Source organism: Ammospiza caudacuta, unplaced genomic scaffold, assembly GCF_027887145.1.
Source record: "Ammospiza caudacuta isolate bAmmCau1 unplaced genomic scaffold, bAmmCau1.pri scaffold_39, whole genome shotgun sequence".
Lineage (NCBI taxonomy): Eukaryota > Metazoa > Chordata > Aves > Passeriformes > Passerellidae > Ammospiza > Ammospiza caudacuta.
Genome location: NW_026683124.1, coordinates 620,044 through 635,268, shown reverse-complemented (window position 1 = coordinate 635,268; position 15,225 = coordinate 620,044). Strand labels below are relative to the sequence as shown.

The window sequence follows — 15,225 nt, the reverse complement described above, 5'->3', positions numbered from 1 at the left end:
AAGCAAGACAACTTTTGCACGGCCATGGGATGTGCAAAAGACCCACTGTCTACATGTAAGGTCGGAAGCCCCCTGTCACCAAATGAATATACCTATGCAGGTAAGAAGTCCACCCCGGTAGACACCTGGGACGAGTGGATGAAGATCTTACCACATGCACCACAGGACCCCAAAGAACTAGACCTACCAGGCTCCTCAAAGTGACTTATTGTGTAAACTTTTTCTATGAGCAACCCCAACAAAATTGGCATGAGAAATCCAAACCACAGATGATAGTAAGAAAAGATATATCACCAAATGATAAGAGATACAATGTCGTTGACTGGTGCAATTATACTGCCGAAACATTATCTAAGTCCTCTCCGTTTCCCAGAGTGCTTCCCAACCAAGTGTTTCCCATCTGTGGGGTGTGGGCAGGGATCCCCTCAAAGATCAAAGGGGGCCCCTGCAGCCTTGGTCAGCTTACTACCCTCACCCCAAACACTACCCAAATTAAAAACTGGAAACGAGAAACTCAATTGGCATGCCAGAAAAGATCATACTCCCAATTCAATCAAAATTGTGATAACCAAATTTATAATTGGGGCAAGACGAAGAGGGTCGCTGTTTCTATCTTTCTACCATGGGTTGCAGCTGCAAAGGCCCTCAGTGAGCTTTCTCACCTGGAGTGCTGGCTTAGTAAGCAGACCAACGCTACGTCCCCTGCCTTATCAGAACTTCTAGTGGACGAGGAAACCACCAGACATGCCACCCTTCAGAACAGAGCAGCCTTCCTGCTGCTCTCCCATGGCCATGGTTGTGAAGATTTCAAAGGGCTTTGTTGTTTTACCCTGCCATCGAAAAGCACATCGATCCAGGCCAACATCAAACAAATGCAAGAGCAAATGAAGTCCCTTCTTACTGAAAATAAAGTTGTGGACATGATGGACAAAATGATCAGGCAGTGGGGCGTTCCTCTGTGGGTGGCCCCCATTCTTAAAAGGTTATTGTGGGTCCTTCTCATAATTGTTATCGTATCAGCAGCACTGATGTGTTCTAAGAAAAGAATTGACAAAACACTGGGAAATGTTTATTTAATAAATAAAAAAGGGGGAGATGTGGGAGACAGCCATGGAGAAGACGAACCTGGAATGCCATGGGAGGACACCACTGTTTAAGTTAAGGTGAGAGACTGCCACAATTCCCCATGGTTCTTTGCTTGTTAATGTGCTGTTGTCAATCGACTGCTGTTCATCCCCCAGTTTCAGAAAGTTCTGCACTCCCCGTTCCTCCATTGTCTTTCCCTGACAGACCCCTCCCACTCTGCCCCCCCCATTGGTGCATCCCGTGTCACCCCACCTTAACTCCAGCCCTGGCTCCCTTCCCCATTGGATAATTTGTACTCTGACCCCTCCTGTCTTCCTCCAGTTATATACCCTGGCTCCAGCCCTGTTCCTGGCTCTTTGCCTCTGGTTCCCTTCAGCAGAGGTTGTGTTCCTGCTTGCTCCTGTTTCCCTCTTCTCCCTCACTTCACCTGGACCCTGGGATTTTCCCTTAATAAACCCGGCTGGATCTGCTATGTGAGGAGTCCTCTCATCCCTCTGGTGAAGCTTTGATTGCACCATCCGGGCTCAGGGTCTGCTGGGCTGGGGGAGTTGTCAAGGCAGCCCCAAGTGGAGACGCTTTTGGTGCTGCAGGCACCTGACAGCACCTGCCTGGGGAAGCTGCTCTGGCCACCCGCAGCAACCAATTCCTTTTCCCAAGCAGCAGCTCCCAGCGTCCTCTTCCGAAGCCCAGAGAGAGAGGGAGCAGCTGCCCTCAGCCCTGTCCTTTACCGCATCCCAATTCTCATGCAATGTCCTCTCTCGGAGAGAAACTCCCAGAGAAGAGAAGTGCGACCAAATCCCCTCCTCCCCTGAGCTTGATCACTTCTTTTGTTTCTTAAGGATCCAGTCCATCAGAGCAGTGGTATTGCACTGACAGCTGGGACACCAGCAGGGGATCACCCCACACTGCCCAGTGTGCACCAGGCTCAACAAGGTCTGCTTCCCCCCTGATTCCACCAGGCCTCTTCCCTTGTCTGTGGTTTTGCTGGATAGTGGGTCAGGACAGTGAGAATCTCGTTCATCCATTCATTCACCATTTAGGACCCTGCATACACTTCCTTAAATTTCTCTCCAAGGTGACCTCAGCCCACCAATGATGTCACAGCTCTTGTCCGTCTGGTCAAATCTCCCATGAGGACAATCTGGTCTCTCCTCCAAGGGCACAAAGCAGCAAAACCCCTGAGGAAAATCCTCCCCCTTGGGCCCTGCAGCTCCTGGGGCAAGTTCCAGAGCAAACAGTCAAGGCAGTGGCCTGAGATGTTTTCCCAGGTGGCCCACAAGACATCTCTGCTGGATCCAAAAGGTCCCTGGAAAAAGAGAGGTGCAGAACCCCTCACTAATGCCCTGGAATGTCAAACAGGAATCACAGCCTTGGACAGCTCTCAGGAACCACTTCACTGTGGATTTTCCTTCCTGGAGGCCCAGGATGTCTGAATGTCCTCCTGGTGCCTCAGGGCCTGGGTAAACAGGGCTTGTCAGAGATGCTGGCAGGGCACCAACACCCCTCCTCCTCACAGGGCACCTCTGTTACCCCAATTAGCTCCGAGTGGCTGCCTGGGGACAGGTGCCCACTTCCCCATGTCCCTGGGATGGGCACATCCTGCTCAGGGCCAGTGCTGGCCTGGGCCCAGAGCCAGGGCCATGACCCAGGTGCTCTGGGAGGGCTCCGAGGCTGCAGGTGTGACAGGATGAGGGGCAGGGCAGGGCATATTCCCCTCTGGACTTTGCTCTGGGCATGGAGCTTGGTCGGGTTTGGCAACTGCAGGGAAAGGGATATCGAGTTGTGTGGATGTGGGAATTGTCACAGCTGAGCCATTCCCCAGCCCTCAGCCTTGTCTGCAGGTGATCAGCATTGCCCAGTGCTCCCCAGTGTCTGCAGTGACTGAGATACCAATCAGCCATCTGATCACATGTCCCTTGTTCCCCTTGTTCTCCCACATGTTGGGTTTGGGGCCGGGCTCCGCTCTGGGGTGTCCCACAGGGAAAGCTCTGGGAGGGGAGGGGCAGCAGGAGATGGGGGATCTGGCACTGGGGGCTGTTGGAGGATGGATTGTGTTGGACTGGGGGTTGTCCCCACAGGGTGCCCAGGTGCCTTTGACTCCCTGCCTGGGCCCTTCCAGGGGCAGCTGCCCCGTGCAGGAAGCTGGAGGGATGCCGGGCAAGGGGACTGGATCCGTGCCTCAGGTGGGGTGGGATGGACTCTGTGCCAGGGCTGGGGGCTGTGCCAAGCCGGGCTTTGGCCTGGGGGCTGGCAGGGAGGGTGCAGGGAGGAGTCCCGGCAGGGATAAAGGTGCTCCTCACCTGCTGCAGCCTCAAGCAGCGCTGCCCAGAGCCAGAGGAAGATGAAGGTGGCTGTGCTCAGCGTGGCCCTGCTCTTCTCCATCCTGCTGTGCCCCCCGGCACAGGCCAAGGTGAGGCACTGGCCAAATGCTGTCCCCACATCCTGCCCTTTCTGGCCTCCCATCCCACCCTTTTGGTCCCTCCTCTGTGTCCCATTCAGGGTCCCCAGCTGCCCTCCCACTGACCATTCCTGAGGCCTTTCCTTTCATGTCCCCCCTCAATCCTTTGTCTTTCTTCCTGGCCACTGCAGAGGGGTCCCCCTGTACAATTCCCTGACTCAGCCCCCCCTCCCACACCATCTCCCAGTCCTGTTGGTTTTGTCCCCACCTGTCCTCATTCTTCTGTCCTCACCAAGCCCCTCCCTTGCACTCTCATGTCCCTACACCTCAATTCCTTTCTCCTCCCCTGTACCTCACACCCTGCTCCTTCCACACCCCCAGCCCTGTCCCCTGGACTCTCAATTGACCCCAGATCAGTGCTTTTGGGTCTCCCCACACCTCAAACAGATCTTCTTGGAGGCCCTGAATTCCCATCCCTCTGTCTGTGCTCTGCTCCCTACCCCTGTGTCCCCCCCAGCCCCACAAGGTCCAGTCCAGACCCAGCCTTTGTTCTCCTTTCCAGGCACTCCTGGAAGGAACCCAAGATGATCTGCGGGCAGGAGGTGAGTGGTCTGCTGGCATTGGAGGGCATCCCCTCAGGGAATTGGGGGGCAGTGATGTCCCCCCATCCCTTGCTGGCACTGGGGACATCCCAGTGACCAGCGAGGTCTCCTGGTCTCTCTGCAGTTGGGTTTAGACAATGTCGCGGTCCTGGAGACGCCTCTGGTAGGTACCACAAGTTCTGCCGGTGCCAGACCCTCCCATTGCATGGCCACCACAGCCCAGGCCATCCCAGTCTGTCCCAGCACAGCCCAGTGCACCCTTCCTGACAGCCCAGACAATGCCCTGCCCCAGGGCTCTTCCCCAGGGAAGCCTTTGCCCAGGGCCCTGCTGCATTCCATCCCTGTCACCCCAGGACCCCCTGGATGAGCCAGGACGCAGCCCCTGCCCCAGCTGTGCCTCTTGGCCAGGAGCCCAGTGCTTCTGGGCAGCAGCACAGCAGCTCCTGCACCCCATTGCTGCCACAGCCCCTTCCCCAAGGCCCCCCTGCTCTCCCCTGCCTCCCAGTGCAGCCCGGTGCCCCCAGTGTGTCTCTAACGCTGCCTTTGTCCCCAGCCCCCTGTGGCTGAAGAGCTGCAGGCTCTCCTGCGGCAGAAGCGCCTGGCTGCCTCTCTGGATGCCTAGGTGAGCCATGCCTGCAGGGACAGGGCTGGGGACAAAGCCCACTCATGGCCAGTCGGCTCCAGAGGTCACCTTCTGGGGTTTGTCTTTTAGGGTTGGAAGGACCAGTGTCCTTTTTCCTCTCCAGTGGCATGAGGAGATGATCATCCCTGGAGGAAACCCCTGAACTCTTTGAGCCCTGGGCCATTTCCCCTGAAGAATCAATCATCAAGAATCAATAAACCCTTTGAGCAAAGCTTTGCTCAGCGTCCATGTGTGTGTCTGTGGATCTGGATTTCCTCCTTTCCAGTGGTCCAGGGAAGTCAGGCCAGGTCTGGGCTCTGCTGCCTTTACACAGTCTGTGCCTTCCCCTCGACAAATGGTGTGTTGGGAGTTGTGCAGAATCCAGGGGGAGTGAGTTGACTGGGGGGATGGTTGTCCAGGTGGTGAGAAAGGCTGTGGTTCACTGTGAGTGTGGTAGGAATGGCCTGGGTTTAAAAGAAAAAAAAAATTTAAAAAGCTTTCTTTTAAACTTTTTCTCTCTGTGACAAATGACCGTTCACTTCTCAAAATTTTGAAAGGTTTATTAAAACCTTAACCAAACTTACAACAAAAGGACTAAATAAGGAAAAAGTTACAGTGCTGGGAGCCTCCCCCACTTCGTGGCTGGTAACCACGTGTCTGGCTCATCCACACAATGGCTGCTCTCCCTTTTATATCCTTGCTGTTGCAACAGGCAGCCCTAGCTCCTCCCAAAGGCTGTCTGTTGACTCTTCCTCGCTGTCCATTGGTGTAGACTGCTTTCTTGGAACTGGATTGGAGGGCAGGTGTTGCTAAGCCGTGCCTCTTAGGAACAATCTGCCCCTCCCCAAATGCCCGGACTACCAAGATCAGCCCGGGATAACAATGCTGGGTGGGGGGGACACATTGCAGTAACATAACTATACATCTGTACAACTTCTCTTAACATACTTATCATGTTCACCCTTTAATTGGGAGAGCCAACCATCTCATTACTCATCTCTAACACTGTGGCATTCACATTCTCTGAAAAAATCCCTCCGCCCAGGATTTTTCTCCTGGGCAGCTGAGAAGCCTCAGAGAAAAAGTAAAACAATTCTTATCTCATTTGCTTTTCCTGTGTTGTGCTCATGTGCAGAATGTGTCTGGAGATTGTTTACCCACAGGTGATTGTTTGATTGGATTCTGGTGTGAGTTACTTTGACTCATTGGCCAATTATGGCCAAGCTGTGTCGAGACTCTGGAAAGAGTCACGAGTTTTCATTATTATCTTTTGAACATTCACTAAGAATCCTCTCTCTGTTCTTCAGTATAGTATAGTATAGTATACTTTATTATAAGATAGTATTATAAAGTAATAAATTAGCCTTCTGAGAACATGGAGTTAAATGCATCATTCCTGCCTTCGTTGGGCAACCCTGCAAATACAATATAACACCCCCAAAATTCTTTATTTACTCAAAAGAATTTAAATGTCAAAAAAAAAAAACTTCCTATGTCAAAAGTATGTTGAAATTATTTATTGGTCTTGGAATTTGGTTCCCTGGCGGGATGGGGCTGCTGGGTCTACCTGTCTGCGGGGCACTGTGGGGCTCTGGGGTTTCCTAGGCGAGGGGCCCTACATCGTCGCCTGTAATGCCTGGCCACAGTGGGGTAGAGCCACCATGGTGTCCTGGGAAAGGGCGAGTGGTTCTACCTGGCTCTGGGGTCGTTCTTGGCTGCTGGGTCCATCGGCTGCAGCAGGACTTGGGTGAATTTTGGGGTGGGCCAGGTGGACCAGTTGTCCCCGGCCATCCTGAGAGCTCACCAGGGCTCAGTCATGTTCACTGACTCCAGTTCCAATACTGAAGGAACCACTGGTGCCAGCAGCGCCCCAAGGAAGCCTCACAGCAGAACTGGCACAGGGCATTCATTCCCCTGGCAGAGGGGCAGGGAAAATGTCTTGGCCATGAGCAGCAGAATGGCAAGAAAGCCCCTGGTGCAGGAGTTGCCCACCCCAGCAGGTTGAAGGCACGTTTGGGTTGCATTCCTGCTGTCCTAGCAGTGAAATTCTGAGCAGAGGGCACAGAGGTGTCTTCTCCTTGGGGCTCACAGGTGACACTGAGATGCTGTAGGGGACCTGAGCCCTGCCTGAGCGCAGACTCAGCCCAGCAGGAGCCCCTGGCTGACACCGCGATGGAGTACACAGCTGGCTCAGGGGTGCCGCATGCCATGAGTGGGGAACAGCTTCCCCTGATACAGGGAGAGCTGAACCTTAGCTCCACCTGCTCCACAGCTGGAATGGTGTCAGCGTCAGGGAGCAGACCAAAGAGGAGAGGGAGGCCTTTGGTGTGAGATTCTGAGGAAGGTTTATTTGTCAAAGGGAACAGGCACCAAAGAGCTCTAAGCACCAGTGTGCTCAGGATTTTTATACAGCACTACAACTGCAGGTGGGCACGATCGCTGAGCCAATAGGGAATCAGGGATGGAGGAGTAAAAGGAGGGGAATACATCTCAGGGACCAATGGGATAAGGGGGTGGAGAGGGCAGGTCACATGGGCCAATGGGGCATCATCCATGAGGGGAATTCCTGAGGGGTGGAACCTGCAGGGGAGGGGTTTACAGGAGACTGACAGGGAAGGGTCTAGAGCAGGGGCAGAGTGTACAGGGATGGATAGGGAAGGCACTGGAATACAAGGTGGGGATTATAATGATTGAAGGATAAAATGGTAGGGATATAACCTGGGAATAATCCAGTTTGGGGAAAGACAACATACAGGGGGTGAACTGGAACAGACCATCCAAAAAACTATGAAATAAAAGGGCACTGAAAGGGATGCAGGACACGTTTTATGGTGCAAAAAGAAAGGATCAATCCTGTACTATTTTTATACAGTCTTTTTATAGGCCTTTTTGTAGGGTTTTTTAAGAACATCCCCTGTCTATCCCCAGTTGGTCAGCAACAAGTTGTTACCCTGTATTGATTGGTCACTCAAACCCCTGCTGTGTATGTGCAGGAAAAGTTGTTTGTGAGAGATAGTTTTCATTTTTCTATCTAAGAGGGAAAATACAGTTTATACAGGTGGGTGGTGTTTATCAGTCTTACAGCTCTTTTTCAGGGAAAGTAGGTTGTTTTCCACAGTCCTAGAGCTCTTTCTCAGGAAAAACAAGTTGTTTTTCACTGCTCCACAACTCTGTTCTCGCAAAGAGTTGTCAGCTTTCTCATGGCTTCTGCCTCTTGCTGGGATTTATTAAAAGGCCTTCAAAGGATTCACCTTGAGCAGGACAAGAGCCCAGTCGAGGCTACACTCAAAATGGATGACTGGTCAGGAGTTTTCACACTTTTATAAGGTTTGGTCCATTTAAATATTTGGGTTAATTGTCCAGTTACAGCCTCAGGTTATGCAGTCCCATCCTCCCAGTTTGCTTTCCTCAATCCGCTGTTGTTTGCACTTTTTGTGCCTGAAGCTGCAACAGTGTCCGGTTCTGGGGCTGGAAAAGGATTGTTTTGTCAGACTACACTGTGAAGAGAACTTGCTAACACTGTATATGAAGTTCAGAGTTACAGACTAATGCAGTAGAGAATCTGGAAATATGACAGCTAAAACTGAAGGCATCAGCCTGTTCCATGTTCCCTTGGTTCCATGGGGATCCACAGCATCACAATGGCCACTTGTTCCCACGAGGTTCCCTGATGTCACCGTGGTGTCCTTGGACCCACCTGGTCACAACTAACCCATGGTTCCATGACGTTCCCCAGTGTCACCATAGTCACTATCAGACGATGGATGAGATCAATGTCCTGAGACACTGTGGGATGAGCTGTCAATCAGTCACACAGTGGGGACAGTGCTAACCCAGCCGTGATTGCCTGAGCGATCAGAAATCCCACCTGGGGGGAGGCCCACAAAGGCCCAGAGGCTTAAAAACACAGAGTGCAAGGTCAGCCCCTGGTATGGACTCTGCCCTCTCCTGGGGTTTGTGTCTCACCCACGCTGGAACCCTAGGAGCTGTTAGTCATATGTGTGTCTTTCTATAGAGCTTCTGTCTTTCTGTCTCTCTCTCTTTCTTCTCTTTCTAATGCTCTTTATATGGAACATTTTTGGGTACCTCAACAGCTTACGTGTTCAATGATTTCTACGTCAAATGAACTAAGTTAATGAAGTTACTGCTATGATAAGTGTTTTCTTTGTAATTGGATGTTGCATGAAATCCTCTTCCAAAGTTTCTTGGTTTTTTTGTACTTTGCCTGTAAAAATTTGTGTAATTCCTGACCTCTTGCAGATATCTGGCTGGTGTTTTTCCTGTGCACCAAACTCAAGTAAAGGTGGCAGGTGAATTGGTGAGTTAGCACACAAACCCCGAACGGAGCTCCGGGTGCGTGGAGGATCGGGGCAGTGTGAGTCGCGCACAATCCCTGCAGTGGGGGGACACGGGTCCCTAGCGGGGTTTAGGGTGCCCCGAGTACAGCAGCAGCACTGAGTAGAGCCAAGAGGGCCCCAGTGCCCCGGCTGGGATGGCGGTGCTGGGGGTTCAGTGTGCCACAGGTCAGGTAGAAACCGTAAACACACTGGAGGCCCCTTGGGGTCACAGGGCAGGGCAAGGCTGGGCTTACAGGGCAGGGCAAGGCTGGACCTGCCCCTTCCTCCTCAACATATGAAATGTTTCTAGCCAACAGTCTCCTCCAGTCTGTCACAACAGGGAATGTTGGAGGTGAAATCCCAATTCTGGCCATGAGCATCTGGCTGAGAAGGACAGTTGTTTTCCATAGGAAGGAAAGCACAGAGCCCCAAGATTTGGAAGGCAGGTGAGAGCCTCAGTAGGCCAAGGCCAGACTTGTCAATAATAGCAGATTTTGGATTTAGGGAATTTTGGGGGTGGAAACCCAATCTCGGCCATGGGCACCTGGAGAAGCAGGACAGTTCTCTCCCATGGGAAGGAGAGCATGGAGCCTCCCCCAGTGTTTTGGGGACAGATGAGAGGTGACCCTTGTGAAACTACTGCCAGCCAGACTTATCCTGGCAATATTCCTATGGGAACAATCTCTGGATATAAGGAACTTTGGAGGTGAAATCCCAATTCTGGCCATGGGTGCCTGGAGCAGAAGGACAGTTCTTTTCCATTGGGAAGGAAAGCACAGAGCCCCACCGTTTTAGCAGCAGATGAGAAGTGACCCTCAACATGCAAAGGTCACTTAGATAAGTCAGGCAGTCCATGGGAAGCCAAACCAGCCAGACCTGTTCTGTTTTCCCTTGGTTTTATGGGGCTCCATAGTGTCACAATGGTGCCTTGGATCCATGGGGCCCCGCAGTGTCATAATGGTGACTTGATTCCATGGGTTCCAGCAGTGTCACAATAGCCCCTTGATTACAAGAAGACCTGCCATGTCACTGGTCCCCAGGTTCAATGGGGTCCCACAATGTCACAGTGGCCCCCAGGTGTCATAAGGCCCCGCAGTGTCACAATGGTCCCAAGGATTCCTTGAGCCCTTGCAGTGTCACAATGGTCCCAAGGATTCCAAGAGCCCTTGCAGTGTCACAATGGTCTCTGTGGTTCCCCAGGCCCCAAAATGTCTCGTGACTCCTCTGTTCCGTGAACCCTGCAATGTCTCAATGGACCTTTGGACCCTGGGGCTTTGCTGTGTCACAATGCTCTCCTTTGGCTCCACAGTGTCACAATGGACCATTGATGACAGCAGGCCACTCTGTGTCGCCCTGGAGCTTTGGTTCCATGCAGCCCTGCAGTCTCACAGGGCCCCACAGTGTCACAATGGTCCCTTGGTCTCACAGGGCCCCACAGTGTCACAATGGTCCCTTGGTCTCACAGGGCCCCACAGTGTCACAATGGTCCCTTGGTTCCATGGCCCTGTGCTGCTGCATTCCTCCCTCCCCTTCTCAGGCCGCCCTGCCAACTGAGAAATGCTCCTTGGGCCTCAGCCTTGGCCAACAGCCCCTGGGCTCAGCTCCTCTGCAGCTCATCACAAACACTGTCTGCTCCAGGCACTGCTGCTGCCCAACCAGCTCCTGGTTCCTTTAGGAGCAGCCATGGGAACTGTTTTTGTTCCCTCAGTGGCACAACATCCCTGTTCTCACCCTGCCAAAGAAAGCTGTTGGTGCCAAGTGCGGCCAGGATGAGCCATTGCTGGGCCTGAAGCCCCTCTCTTGGGGCCCTGCACTCAGCACTCCAAAAGGAGCCCTTGGAGCTCTCCTGGGCCAGCGACTCCCTCTGAGTGGGGCCTCTCCCAGCCGGGAACTCTCCCGTTTGCTGCACTCGGGGATCCTGAACAACCATAGAGCCTGGGCCGATCCCCCCACTCCTCCAGGCTCAACCCTTCACCCGCTGGGGAGATGCCAAAGAATCAGCAGTGAGCATTGCCTACCCTCAGGGGAATTTCTCCCATGTGCCTTGCACTGACTCTTGGTGTCTGTGTTCACACAGGAGTGCCTGTGCACTGTCAGCCCCTTGTCCTGCCCTCAGCATCCCTCCCTAGCCCACATCCCAGTGGCCTCAAGGATCTGCTGGAAGGAGTCCCTGGAGAGCCTTGCTCAGCAATGGCCCTGGGGGCTCCTGAATGCTCCTTTCAGGGACTGCAGGTTTTTCAAAGGACTTGGGGTTATGCTTTTGCCTTGGAGTCTCTGAGAGCTTTGTGCAGTCATGGTCTCCAATTATGTGTTGCAATTAGTCCTTAGAGAGGCTTTGTCAGTAACACCACTCAGTGGGGCTCATAAATGCTTCAAGGTACTTCAGTTCTTTTAAGGTACTTGGTGTTTCCCTTGGGATAGACTCTGGGAGATATTTGTCCAATCATGGCCCAAATTATCTGCGTTAATTAGTCCCTGGAGAGCTTTGTACTGACACGAAATAGGGCTCATTAATGCTTTGAGACACTCAAGGTGTTGAAGGTACTTTAGATTTTCCTTTCCACATTCTCTGAGAGGTTTTTGTGCCATCCTGGCCACAAATTCTCTCCTCCAAGGAGTCCATGAGGAGCCTGTGTTGGAGAGGGACCTCAGAGGGAGCCATGAATGCCTGGAGACACTTTGGGTGTTTCCTCTGCCTTTGATTCCTGGCAAGGTTTGTGCAATCTCCTCCCAGGCCCTGAGGTTCAAGGGCTCACTCCAAATGCACAGTGAGGCTCATGAGGATCAAGCAAGTCCTGACAAACCTGGCTCTGCCTTGATTTCCCACTGCTCCAGTGTAGTTCATTAGGAGGTTTTCCTTTGACAGTTATGGAGAAATAGTTCAAAGAGCTTCCAGGAAATATGTAGTCCTATTTTAAAGGGTGTCTTCTTATTGCTGTTCTTATTACACAAGAGGTGATTGCAGCATTCAGTGACTGATATTGATCCAGGGACTCTCCTAAGGAGCCCTGGCCTGCTCAGAGAAGCTGTGCCTTGAGCTCTGAGCCAGCGTGGACAACCTTGCTCCATATTCCCCAAGCCCATCGTCTCTCTCCTCACTCACCTGGAACCTGCTTTGCTTGGAGAAGTGGCTGCACACAGCCAAAGAGGGATTTTCCTTCTTTGATTTTTGAAGCAATCTAAAACTCCTGAGTTTCCCCATTGCAAACAGACATCCTTCTCGAGTGTGTGCCAAGCCCAAGCTGCCACCAGGAGCACTCCAGACCTGCCCTGGGCCAGCTCTGAGGGTGGATCATCATCCCAACATGCAGTGGTGCCATTGCAAGGGACTGTTGCCATGGACACTGCAAGGACCCCACTGCTGCGTTTGGGTGCCATGGCAACCCCCATCAGTTCAGGTTTCCTTGGAAACCAGCCCAAGGAGCCATTTTTGCAGCCAGGTTCCATGGCCACTTGCCTGCAGAGCTGTTGCTGCCCTTGGCTGCCATGGCAACCCTGGGACAAAGCAGTGCCAGGGCTGTTCCAGGTACAATTGCAGTGACACTCGTTGGTGCCACCAGGTGCCATGGCAATGGCCACGGGGACCGGTCCTTGGTTTGGTGCCATGGCAACCAATGCCCAGCCCCATTGTGATGGTTGGTGGCCATGGAAAGCTGCCCTGGGCCCTTGCTCAGGGCTGGTGTCAGTGCCCAGAGCCAGAGGGGATCCCTTGCTGGGGGCTGTGCCATGGCCACCTGCCCTGTGCTGCGCTGGCCGCTCTGGCACCAGGAACCAGCAGCCACCGGCACTGCCAGGGCCAAAGGCCAGGTCAGCCAGACAGAAAGGGGCGGGGCTGGGCACTGTTTCCATGGCAACCGGCACTGGGGGGACACCTGGGTCACCTGGCCTGGCAGTTGCCATGGAAACCCCTGGCAGGGACTGAGGGCACAGCCCCTGGCACTGAGACACTGCTGGGCCGGGTGCTGAGCACAGCGCTGAGCACGCAGAGATGGTTTTGTTCTTGCTGAGCTGCAGCACAGCCAAGGCCTGTCCTGCCCCTCGTCCAGCCACGCTGGGGAGGGGCTGGGGCTGCGGGGGAGCTGGGCAGGGGACACAGCCAGGACAGGGGACCCCAACTGACCCCGGGCATAGCCCAGACCAGAGCATATCATGCTCAGGGTGTGAAGGGGGGAGCAGGGAGGAAGGGGCAAATTTTGGAGGGAGGGCTTTTGCCTTCCCAGGTAACACTTAGGCAAGAGGGGGCCCTGTTTCACCAGTGGGCAGGGTCACTGCCAAAGACACAGACACCAACTTAAGGAATTGTGTCATTTATATCATGCACAGCTGCAAACATTTACAAAAAGATAAGCTCAGCAAAGCACATCATCATTAGCAAAGAATTACAAAGTAAGCTCAGCAATCCATCATAACCCATCATTACATTTTGATGACCAACCCCTTGGTGAAACACTAGAGGTGTTTGTGGCAGACAAAGATTCTGGCTGACTATCAAGGTACACCTTACAGACATCAGTAGTACTTTAGTGACACCGTTCTTCATTCTTTTTTCTCAATCCCATTCAAATTAGGAACAAGAATTCTGTTGTCCATGGAGCTGGCACCTTTTTAATTCCAGAATAGTGCCCCGAGGCCCTTTGCTGTTCAGCTTTACCATGCTGTCTGTGGCTAACAAGGCTTGGGGGGGCCCTTTCCCCTCTGGCTGGAAGGGGCCGGGTCCCAGTCCCTGAGGGGCACCCAGGCTCCTGGATGGAATTCCTGTGCAAGTCCCTCAGTGTCACAGCAGCCTTCACACGGAGCCCCGTGGATCAGAGCATTTTCCACAGGGGCCCTTAGAGCAAACAGGGAGATCTGGTCTGGCAGGATGTGTTAAACAATATAAACAATACATACATATTGTTTTACACATATGTGTATACACATATATACCCACATATATATGTGAATACATTAATATATATATGTCTTATTATACTATAAATATGTATATAGATATTTATGATATCAATATTTCACTTGTACAAATGCATATCAGCTCAAGATTAAAACCTTCTTCTGTTGCTCCATGTGGGAGCATTCCAACAATCATTGTTCCTTCTGAAGGTGCTGTTTCCTATGTACTCTCAACAAATTCATCTTTGTCTGCCCAAACCCACAAGGTCTTTTCCTTTTCCATTTGCAATTTTTGGATGCATTTGAAGCCATCCAGGGGTGCAGCTTCTTTTACCCGACTGCCCCACTGCTCACAAGGGGCTCCGACCTCAGCCCACTCCAGAGCCAGGGAACTCCAGGGAAGGGCTTCCCAGCTGGGAATTTCTGATGGGACTGATTCCTCACATTGACATTGAACAAGTGACATTTTGTTGTCATCTGGCCAGACTGTGCCCGTTTTGTTTTACCAGTGGGCAGGGTCAGCACCAGAGACACAGACTCCAACTGAAGGAATCAGTGTCATTTCCTGCATTTCAGAGCAGCAAAGAATCACAAAAGGAGCAGCTCAGCAATGCACCCAACTATCCCCACCAAAGATTGCCTGCAGTGATTAACAAAGATCCAGCAGCATTTACCCTCAGCCTTTACCATCCCCCAGACCCACACAGCAGCTGGGGAAGCTGTCACAGCCAAGGGCTGCAGAGCCACTCCTGGGCACTGGGAATTCCTGCAGGTGCCTCCAGCCCCAGGTGAGGCTCCAACCCCGCTGGGAGAGGGCCCAGCTCTGACAGTGCTGAATGAACAAACTGACAGCACTGCTAGTGTGGCAACATCTGCTTTCATCCTCCTCTTGGGTCCCTCCCAAAGCCTGGCCAGGGCCCCAGGAGGAACCAAGGGAGGTGACTTTGATCCTTCAGCCCCAAACAAGGCCAGATGTCAGATTTCATGGTCTTGTCTGGCTTCTACATACACAAAGGTCAATACATGTTTCACTGAGGAGTGGCTACATCTATCTCAGTGCTAATGACCATGCATATTTCATTAGGGAGCAGATACAAAGAGAACCTTTGCTTGGAAGGTTCATCCAGAGGCCACGTTTGGCTCAGGGCCTGCTGTCCAGGCCTCACTCAGGGCTGGTGTCCAGGCCTTGGCACTTCAGGGACGTGGTTTAGTGCTGGGCTTGGCACTGCTGGGTGAGCGGCTGCACTGGGTGAGCTCAGAGGGCTTTTCCAACAGAAAGGATTCTGTGAT

General features: G+C 52.6%; 1 long non-coding RNA gene across 1 annotated transcript; it reads left to right on the top strand.

Annotated features, from left to right (window-relative positions):
* The first annotated feature begins 4,216 nt into the window (after positions 1–4,216).
* On the top strand, positions 4,217–4,941 carry LOC131571900 (uncharacterized). Its single transcript, XR_009275991.1, has 3 exons — positions 4,217–4,249; positions 4,640–4,708; positions 4,799–4,941. It is a non-coding gene; the product is annotated as an uncharacterized LOC131571900 (long non-coding RNA).
* The last annotated feature ends 10,284 nt before the right edge of the window (positions 4,942–15,225 follow it).